This window comes from Phocoena phocoena, chromosome 3, assembly GCF_963924675.1.
Source record: "Phocoena phocoena chromosome 3, mPhoPho1.1, whole genome shotgun sequence".
Classification (NCBI taxonomy): Eukaryota; Metazoa; Chordata; class Mammalia; order Artiodactyla; family Phocoenidae; genus Phocoena; species Phocoena phocoena.
Genome location: NC_089221.1, coordinates 142,011,216 through 142,020,290, shown reverse-complemented (window position 1 = coordinate 142,020,290; position 9,075 = coordinate 142,011,216).

Genomic DNA, 9,075 nt, shown 5'->3' with positions numbered 1-9,075 from the left:
GATCATGTTTGAAATAATGAGATATTTTCGTACAACCCATAACTCAAAAGCTACATTTGCTCCCTGGGTATGTTTAACACCTACTCAAAGTTGATATATGTTCCACTTGTCACTGAAGTTTTATGTATAATAACTCTTGATAACAGAGGGCAATTATTGGGTTAAAGTTGACACCAACACATTCTTTATCAAGCATGAAAACCTTACCTTGACCTTTATACAATTATTCTTATGAAATGAAGAATTAATGCTTTCCAAAATAGTCATACAATGATGTGGGCACTGTATTAGTTTAAGGTTAAAAACTCATGACACTGAGAATGAGATGCCTATTTTCCAGTATTCATTTGCATGATTAAAAGGAAATCTTTGCCTAGCTGAAATCTGGGGTCAAATGGTCATAGTATCTATTCATAGTAACTATTTATAATGTCTTGCTTTTAAAATTTCAGTGCATTCAAACATTAGTCAAACTAAAAGATTTCAAAATCATGTAATCTCTGCATTAGAAAGAATTACTATAAAGATAATTTAGTCCAACACTTTCTCCACAGCATGGTCTTTCTAAAATTTTTCAGACCCAGTTTGACCCCTCCCACTCCCTATCAATGATGGGAAAAATCACAAGCCTGTGGCATTTTTAAGTAGTTTCAATTTGCAGAAAGTTTTGTTCCTGTTATGAGCCAAAATGGGCTCTTCTGCTATTTCTCTCTTTTGTTATTGGAGTTATATAGACAAAGTCTAAAATGTCTTTTTCAGAAGAAAACACTTCACATATTCTAAAATTCCTTTGTCCCTTGAAGTTATCTTTCCTTCTGCGTAGGCATCTTAATCATTTTAATCTTTTGTAAGATTTCCTCATCTTCCTTCTTTGCTCTGGGAGAACGAGTGAGACAAAGAAGTTGGTATCTCAATTCATAGAGTTAGTCATGTCAGACTGTGAATTCTTCTCTACCCCCATTGACTTATGTGTGGATCAAACTGGTTATTTCACCTCTCTGAGCTTTTATTTCTTCTGCCACATCTAAGACCGCAAGCAATTTATCCAAACTCTCTGAGCCTTTGTTCTATCCCCTACTATCTGTTTAACCTTGAGTAATACATTTTCCATTTTTGAACCCCTATCTCCTCATCTGTACATGGAAATAATGGAGTTGCCATGAAGTACTATCAGAGATAATTTGTGAAAGTACCAAAAAAGAATTTCTGAAACATAGAAACACTTTAAAAATGTTAGTGTTTCTGCCCTCCTTTTGACTTAATTACATTTGTCAATATCCCTTTCTTAGCCCAAGTCTTCTTAAAAAAACAAAAACAAAAACTGACAGGCAAAAATTAAAATGTGATAATTTATTTGAAAGATATAAGCCTCAAGTGAGGTGAGTGAGGCAAGAAGCATGAATTGTGTTACTGTTATGTCTACTGCTTCCCCATGACCTGCAAAGAGAAACCAAAAGTCACAGAGCAAATGAGTTTGCTTGTCATGTGGGAATTCAGTGGAAGGTTCATTGCAGGGAGAACCTAGAAATTGCAGACAGAGGGAAGAAAAGGAAAATGTATCTGTTTGGATTCCTTCAGTCTCCTGTCTCTCACTGGCCTTTCCATTTCCAGGTTGTTTCATCTAGCTCCCCAGTGGCTGCATAAGAAGTCAGATCTCAGGACTTGTTATATAATATTTCAACTGAGTACAAAAGTGTAGGAATGATTCTGCACGGATTAGACCAATTAATATGGACAAGGAAATCTGAGAAACCACTGGCAAAGGCCACATTCATAAATGTAATTCTTTTGGAATTACCTAAAACTAGATGAAGCATTAGCAGGTTAACTTATATTTGTTGCTGTTATTTTGCTATTATTGTCACTTTTATTAAGTTAGTCTAGCAATCACAGAACAAGTTCACATTGTTGACTTATTTTTACACATAATAAACCATTATTATCATTACTGTTACTAATATTATTATATTACTATTATTATTATTTTAACTTTGCTGCTATATGATATTATCTCCTCACTGAAACTCATGGCCTCACTCTTGTAGGCTTTTCAAGATACGTCCCAATTTATTTTTCCATGTTGTACACTAACGTAAAATCTCTTCACTCTAATCAACTTGAACTATCCATTCCTATTAAGCTTTCTCTTCAACATTAACTTTGTTAATTATAGACAGAATGCACTCTTCAAAAATTTATACATACCTATGTCTAAATCCTTCCTTAAGAATCAGTTTTAATGCCATCTTCTCTATGAAGTTGTATCATATCCCCAGATGGAAATTCTTTCTTTCTCCATTAAGCCCTCATAACACTGACTACTTTCTCCTCTGTTACAGTAATAGATGTGAGCCTGATTTTCTCTATTTCGTTATCAATTTCTGCTCATTTACTTAGTGTAGATATTCATTCAGCTGCCATGACACTGATGTAGGGTTCATTTCTGTTTTCACCATTGCACAAAATAATTGGTAAGAATACACTAAATAGTATTGAATGGATTGATTAATCTAGTATTTAGAGTGTTTTTTATATTTCTTAAGAATGTATTTTTAACCCAGAGGCTACAGAATGGTTCTCTCATCTTTGGGAAAGCTAAGTAAACTTTGATTTTACAGTCTGATGAAGTCCACAGCTTTTCTACTAGTTCAATTAATTCAAGATGTGAGTAGGGATAAAGTTACACTCTCCTATACCCCTCAATCATACGTCCCTATGTCTTCAGGTAACAGTGAAAAGTTACCTTCCTTTCTCTTGCATGCAAAACTGGGCCTTTTCATAAGAAAAGTTTACAAGAAAGGTTTAGAATTTGTAGTCTGGATTGAAGATTTAGGGCAATGGAAGGTGTCACCAAAAGTCTCTTACTATTCCACCAACTCTGTCTTTCTCCTCTTTGCATATCTGCTCCTCATCTCATCTTCTCTCTATATCAGTCCCACTCCAATAATATTAAAGCATGAGCCATATATGCAATTTAAAATTTTCTAGTAGCTGTGTTAAAAAACTCTGAAAAGGGGGTGAAAATGATTTTAATTTTATATATATATATATATATATATATATATATATATATATATATATATAATTTTTTTTTTTTTTTGCAGTACGCGGGCCTCTCACTATTGTGGCCTCTCCCGTTGCGGAGCACAGGCTCCGGACGCGCAGGCTCAGCGGCCATGGCTCACGGACCCAGCTGCTCCGCGGCATGTGGGATCCTCCCAGACCGGGGCATGAATCCGTGTCCCCTGCATCGGCAGGCGGACTCTCAACCACTGCGCCACCAGGGAAGCCCTAATAATATATTTTATTTAACCCAATGCATCAAAATATTATTCTTTAATCAATATAAAGATTTAATAAAATATTTTACAATTTTTCATACTAAATCTTCAAAATCGTCTCTACATTTAACACTTAACAGTACATCTCAATTTGCATTAGCCACATTTCAAGTGTTGAGTGACCATGTGTGACTGGCGACTACTGTGTTGGATACCCTGACTCGATGTTATACAAATCAGTTTCTCTTCTTCAAGGTCCTACCTCCAAAATGTTATACCCAATCGTCTTGAATGATTTTTCTCTTGTGCATGCATATTTTTTTTCCGATTATATACGTATTATCTTAAGGCAAGCCTATGTCCTTATTTACTTATTCGTTTATTTCCCTATACCATGCATAATTCAGTGTGTAATACACATTTATCACTTGGCTAGTATCTGATGCTAGACTTTTACTATATCCCTTGTTAATTCCCAATCTTTTCATTGTATTGTCTAAACTTTCTGTAGATCTACTATGCATATTACCTGGTCTCTCACGATGATTATGACCTGGGAAACAGCTCAGCATAACAGAAGTAACACAAATATACATATATCCAAGTCTTAGATCCACTGATGATAATCTATCTGATTTCAGGTAGTAACTTAATCTCATTATACCTGCATTTCTTAATCTGTAAAATGAAGATAACTATTCATAAATTTTCTGCCAGATTAGGATTTTGTGAGCATAGTTTAAAAATGTATGTCAAAGCATTTTCTAAGTTGTAAAGTACAAAAACACTGCAACAAATATGTGGTTATGCTATTTTTGTTTTGCTTTCAATAAGCTAATTTTTTTTGGCCTTTGACTAAAGTAGAACATCATGCCAGTGGTTCACAATGGCTTTTAAAATCCCCTCACAGCTCATAATTTATAGTTTTGAGTCCAGTAACTTATAAAACCACTTGGAATTAATTTTTCTTGAGTATACTAATTTAATTGTCTACACAGAAGCTTTATTTTTCCATGTCTTACAGACTAGTAGGAGATTCCTAAAGCTAGCTAAATACCTTTATAGTGTTACTAAGCATTTTAATGCTGGGTAGAAAGAAGCAAAGATATTTTTTTTAAAAAGAGAAAAGCACAATAAAGTACTTTTGAGTAATTGGACTGATTACAGCTAAAGGAATAAGCTTTGCCAAGATTAACACTCATTGCAAATCAATATTGTCAGAGTTCTAAATTCATTTTAATATTTTGGTAAATTGATTAGCACTGCATTGGAAAAATTACAATTTTTTTTAAAGTGCCAAAGCAAAGGAAAAATAAGGGTACAATTGTTTTTTTTAAGACAAAGAAGCTTCTCTATTTTTTCAGGTGTATAAGTAACAAAAACAGATTTTCATCTAAATACTACAAGGTTTATCTGTTTTATGCTTATTTTTAAACAAAAATATTGAGAGCCATTTGGTAAATCTGAAATAGGATTCATACAGACAGACAGACAGACACACACACACATACACACTAAAATCCACTTATGAACACCCTTTAAACAGCACACCTGCTCAATTAGAAAGCACCAGCAAAACAGGAGGGGGTAACACATTTCACTGCATTCATACAATGGGTGAGCTGCTTAATCAACTCCAATAGTGTTTGCTCCAGTCTAATTGTGGTTTGTACCAGGTATGAACAGGCTCTGTCTCTTGAGTAAAATTTCTCACCATGAGGCTTTTTGTAAACTTTATGCAATTACCTGGATTATCAGTACTATTAAAGGTTTGATCTTAATTTATTGTATTTCAAAAATTAGGTTAACGCTCTTGAGAATGATAATTTTTCTAAGCCATTCTGAAATATCAACATCATCCATAATACTGCATTTTTGCAATCAATAGTCCTTCAATTTTCAGTTTTGTCTTTGCTCATGAACTCTGTATTTTAAGAGTTTTTCATATGCCTTCATAAATGTCTAGCTATAGTTTCCTCCTGCCAATTTCATTTGAAGACCTAGTTTTGTTCATCATTCCTTAGTCCGATCTTTGGATGATATTATCTAGGAGCAACTTGGTCATAGCTTGTGTTTCTTTTGGTTTTCTTGCATATCAACAGAAGAAAAATTATCAAGTTAAAATTATTAAGGTTGTACAAATGTTTAAAATATATAGATAAAAAGAGAACTAACAAGACCCATAGACTTTTCCTTGATAATAGGACAATATGGCACTTCAACCTATGGCATTAGGGTCCTAAAGCCAAACTAGCAGTCAATAAATATCATGAACCACAACCAACCTGAATCTGATTACTCAGTGGTTATAGAGCTGAAACTGAAAGCCTCTAAAAAGAATCCTAAGCTTGTGACATTTACAAAGCTGTTTCTAAAGACAAAACAGGTATGAAAGGTCATGACAGACTAATGCTTTGGAGGGCAGGAGGAGGGAGCAATTCATCCACAAGAAGATTAAAGGATTCAGAGTTTTAGAGAACAAAGTTTGTAATTTTTCTGTATACAAGAGAAGGTGTTGTTGTGATGCATATATCTGTAATGTATCTTAAGTATGAAAATAAGATGAAGTGAATATGGAATAATTTGCATTCACTTAAATTCATTCTATCAGGTACCATTTCCTTCACGCATCCTATGAATCACATGATGAAAGCACATGTGGAAAAAATAGTGAGACAGAGACAAAGACAGAGAAAATGAGAAAGTGGAGGCTGCAGAGTCTGGTAATTTGGATAGTATACTATAATCTAGAAACATTTACTGATAATTCCATATAGTGGATATTTGGGGGCTTCCTTGCTAGCATCCATTCCCTGTCCCTCCCAGAAGCTACTGATTATCTTTAGAAAACAATATGATCCAAAGAAGTTGTCTTGGAATGAGACCACTAACATAGACCATAGACTGCTAGCATAGCTGAGGCCAGTTCCACGTCTATTCTTTTCATCTATTTGCTCTAAAAATATTTCACTGTTCTGTATAAATCAGTCTGGTTGTGTTTCTGGTTACATGCTGCAAACAAATGAATCTTAAATGAACTCTCAATGGAAGCGTCCAACAATAGCTAAATTAGGATCATGGGTGACTGTAGACCTTCCCATCTTTGTAACTATACTACGTTAAAACATGCCACATTCTAAGAATTTTTAAGTTCTTGAAATAATCAAAAATTGACTTTGAACTAAAGTACCAATTTTTAGATTACAAAACGTCTTGACATCAATTATCATAAGCTTTTAATTAATGTCTCAAAGAATAACCATCAGCATATTAATTAACTGACATTTAAAAAATATTAGTATGGTATCAATTTTTAACATTTGTTTTAATTGAAGCCACTGACTTCCATTGTATTAATTAGCATCTGTCATAAAATAATGTTTTACTGAATGATTTTCACACTTGTGTTTTTCAAAGTATTATCCCTGTCAATAGCTATATTTGTATATAATATACAATTTGTGTGTATAATGTACTTGTGTATGTGTGTATGTACTTGTGTGTATATATATGTAAACAAGTACTTTATGCAATAAAGTATCATTTAGTTAATAAAGCATTGGTCATCACAATATAAAGTTACAAACAGGACTTAGTTTTATTACTTGTAAAAACTAAATATGCATGAAAATATTTCTTGTTTGTAAGAAAATCACTTAACTTTTCTGGATTCTCAATCATTATCTACAAAAAGAGTAGGGTAGACTATATTCTCTTTAATTTATCTCCCAACTTCAAACTGCATGATGTAAGGTATTGTTCCAAAATTTTGGAAATCATTGTTGTTCCAAAAATTTTGTCACCGGAATGAACTCCTCAGGTCAAGGTTAATAATCAAAATACTTAAAAATGTGATAATAAAACATTTCTACTGTTACCATTAGAACCTTAAGACTGCTAATTTGCAATATGTATAGTTTATTAAAAATTGGCAACAACAAATTAAGTTTTAAGGGTAAAGATATTTTCGGTAAAACCTGTATTTTGTCAACAGAATTTAAAACTAATGAAAGAGAGTTGAAAAACTATTTTTAAAAGAGTTATACTCTAAATAATAAAAGCTTACTTTACTATTGGCCCATAGGCAAAAGCTGTAGTAAAGATGATTAAAAAGGAGAAAAAGGAAACAGTATTTGCATTCATTCTGGTAATAGAATATGAAATTAAAGCGTGAAGGGATTAATGTTTTAAAGCTTGACTTGCAGTGATAAAGCTAAGGTATTAGAACAGACAACATAACCGTTACAGGATAGACAAGCAAAGAAAAAGCAGCAAATGCCTTAAAGATGAGCAAGTCAACCTAGAATGGAATTACAAAATGATTAATCAATACAAATGAGAAACTGTACAAGGAAAGAGAGCTTGGTGAGACTTCTTATGGGACTCAACACTGCGGCCGCTTAAAGATAATGAAAGGAGCCAGCCAAAGCCAAAGAAATGCTTTCATTCCGTGGCAAAGTCATTTGTGAACAGTTTAAATTACCCTAATCACCTCCCCTCCAGCCGTCAGTAGGCTCTGACTCTTCAGTTATTTAAAAAGAGGAGTTTGGGGAAATGAGTTCTGCGAATCTAAGCTGCAAAATAATTATACACACACCGTTTTAGCATTTTAACAATGCAATCCCAAACATTTGTTCTCATTAGAATGCAAATCGACTCATTTAATAATCCCACAAGAGAATTCCACCACACTCAGCTTAAAAAGCACAATGGTATTCAAAATATTATTAATAAATGCCAAGTATGGAAAAGCTAGTTTATTTGCCAACAGCTCAGGCTAGATAAAAGAAATATACTTACATTTCCAACCTTTTTTGTGTGTTGTTTCTCTGGCCACATTTAGTTTAATTGAAATTTAACAGTTGAACTGGTCTGGGACAGACTTCAAAAAAGAAAAGAAAAAAATCAAGGTGACAATTCCTTCTGTCTGGCACATAAACTTTCACACTCATCACAGAGCCACAGTTTATCATGCAAACCAAAGACATGCATTTATCCTGAGTAGTGTCTAATTTCATTACTCTAAATTGTTGTTAATTGTCTTAGCCTGTGGTAGACAGGAGACAGTTTAGGATTTAGTTTGTCTTAAGTTGCAAGACTAGGAACAAATCACCAGAACTTATGAATATGAGCTTTCTTTAGCAAGAGTTTTTTTTTTAAGAATAAAAACTTTTTCAAAAACACAGTTTTGACCCTAAACATAGCGATTTTTACACAGCCAGTACTGAAAATTGTGTTATACATAGCCTGTATTACAATATTAAAAAAAAAAATTCTCCAGAACTATTATTTTAAGAGTCTTCTAGCCCACTTTTTCAATTAAGAATATTACTTCCATATTGAATGGACCTAACTTTGGTAAAACTCAATCACCAATTCACTCATTTTTCATTCAGACTTTTATATGCAAGTCACAGTCCTATTTTATTTGTTATTGCCAATCTTTCTTTCTTTCTCCAATTTAATACTTTGCTTATATTTGAGACTCCCCTTGGATTGAATCTCAAGGAACTACTAAAACTACTAAAAACTTTTTCTAACTCATCATACATGCACTAAGAAAAGGATTTACAATTTATACATGGAGACAAGTAGCTAAAAAAGTGCTATCCTTCACAGGAGTAGTGTCATTTAAAAAAAATAAAAGAGTGGATTTTCAGACATAAAGACAGATCCATATATCTGTTGTGCTCATTCTTTGTGAGGGGTGACTGTAACAGCGTAGAGAGCATCACTTTATTGAATTATCAAAAACATAAATAATTAAATGACCACACACACACACACACACACA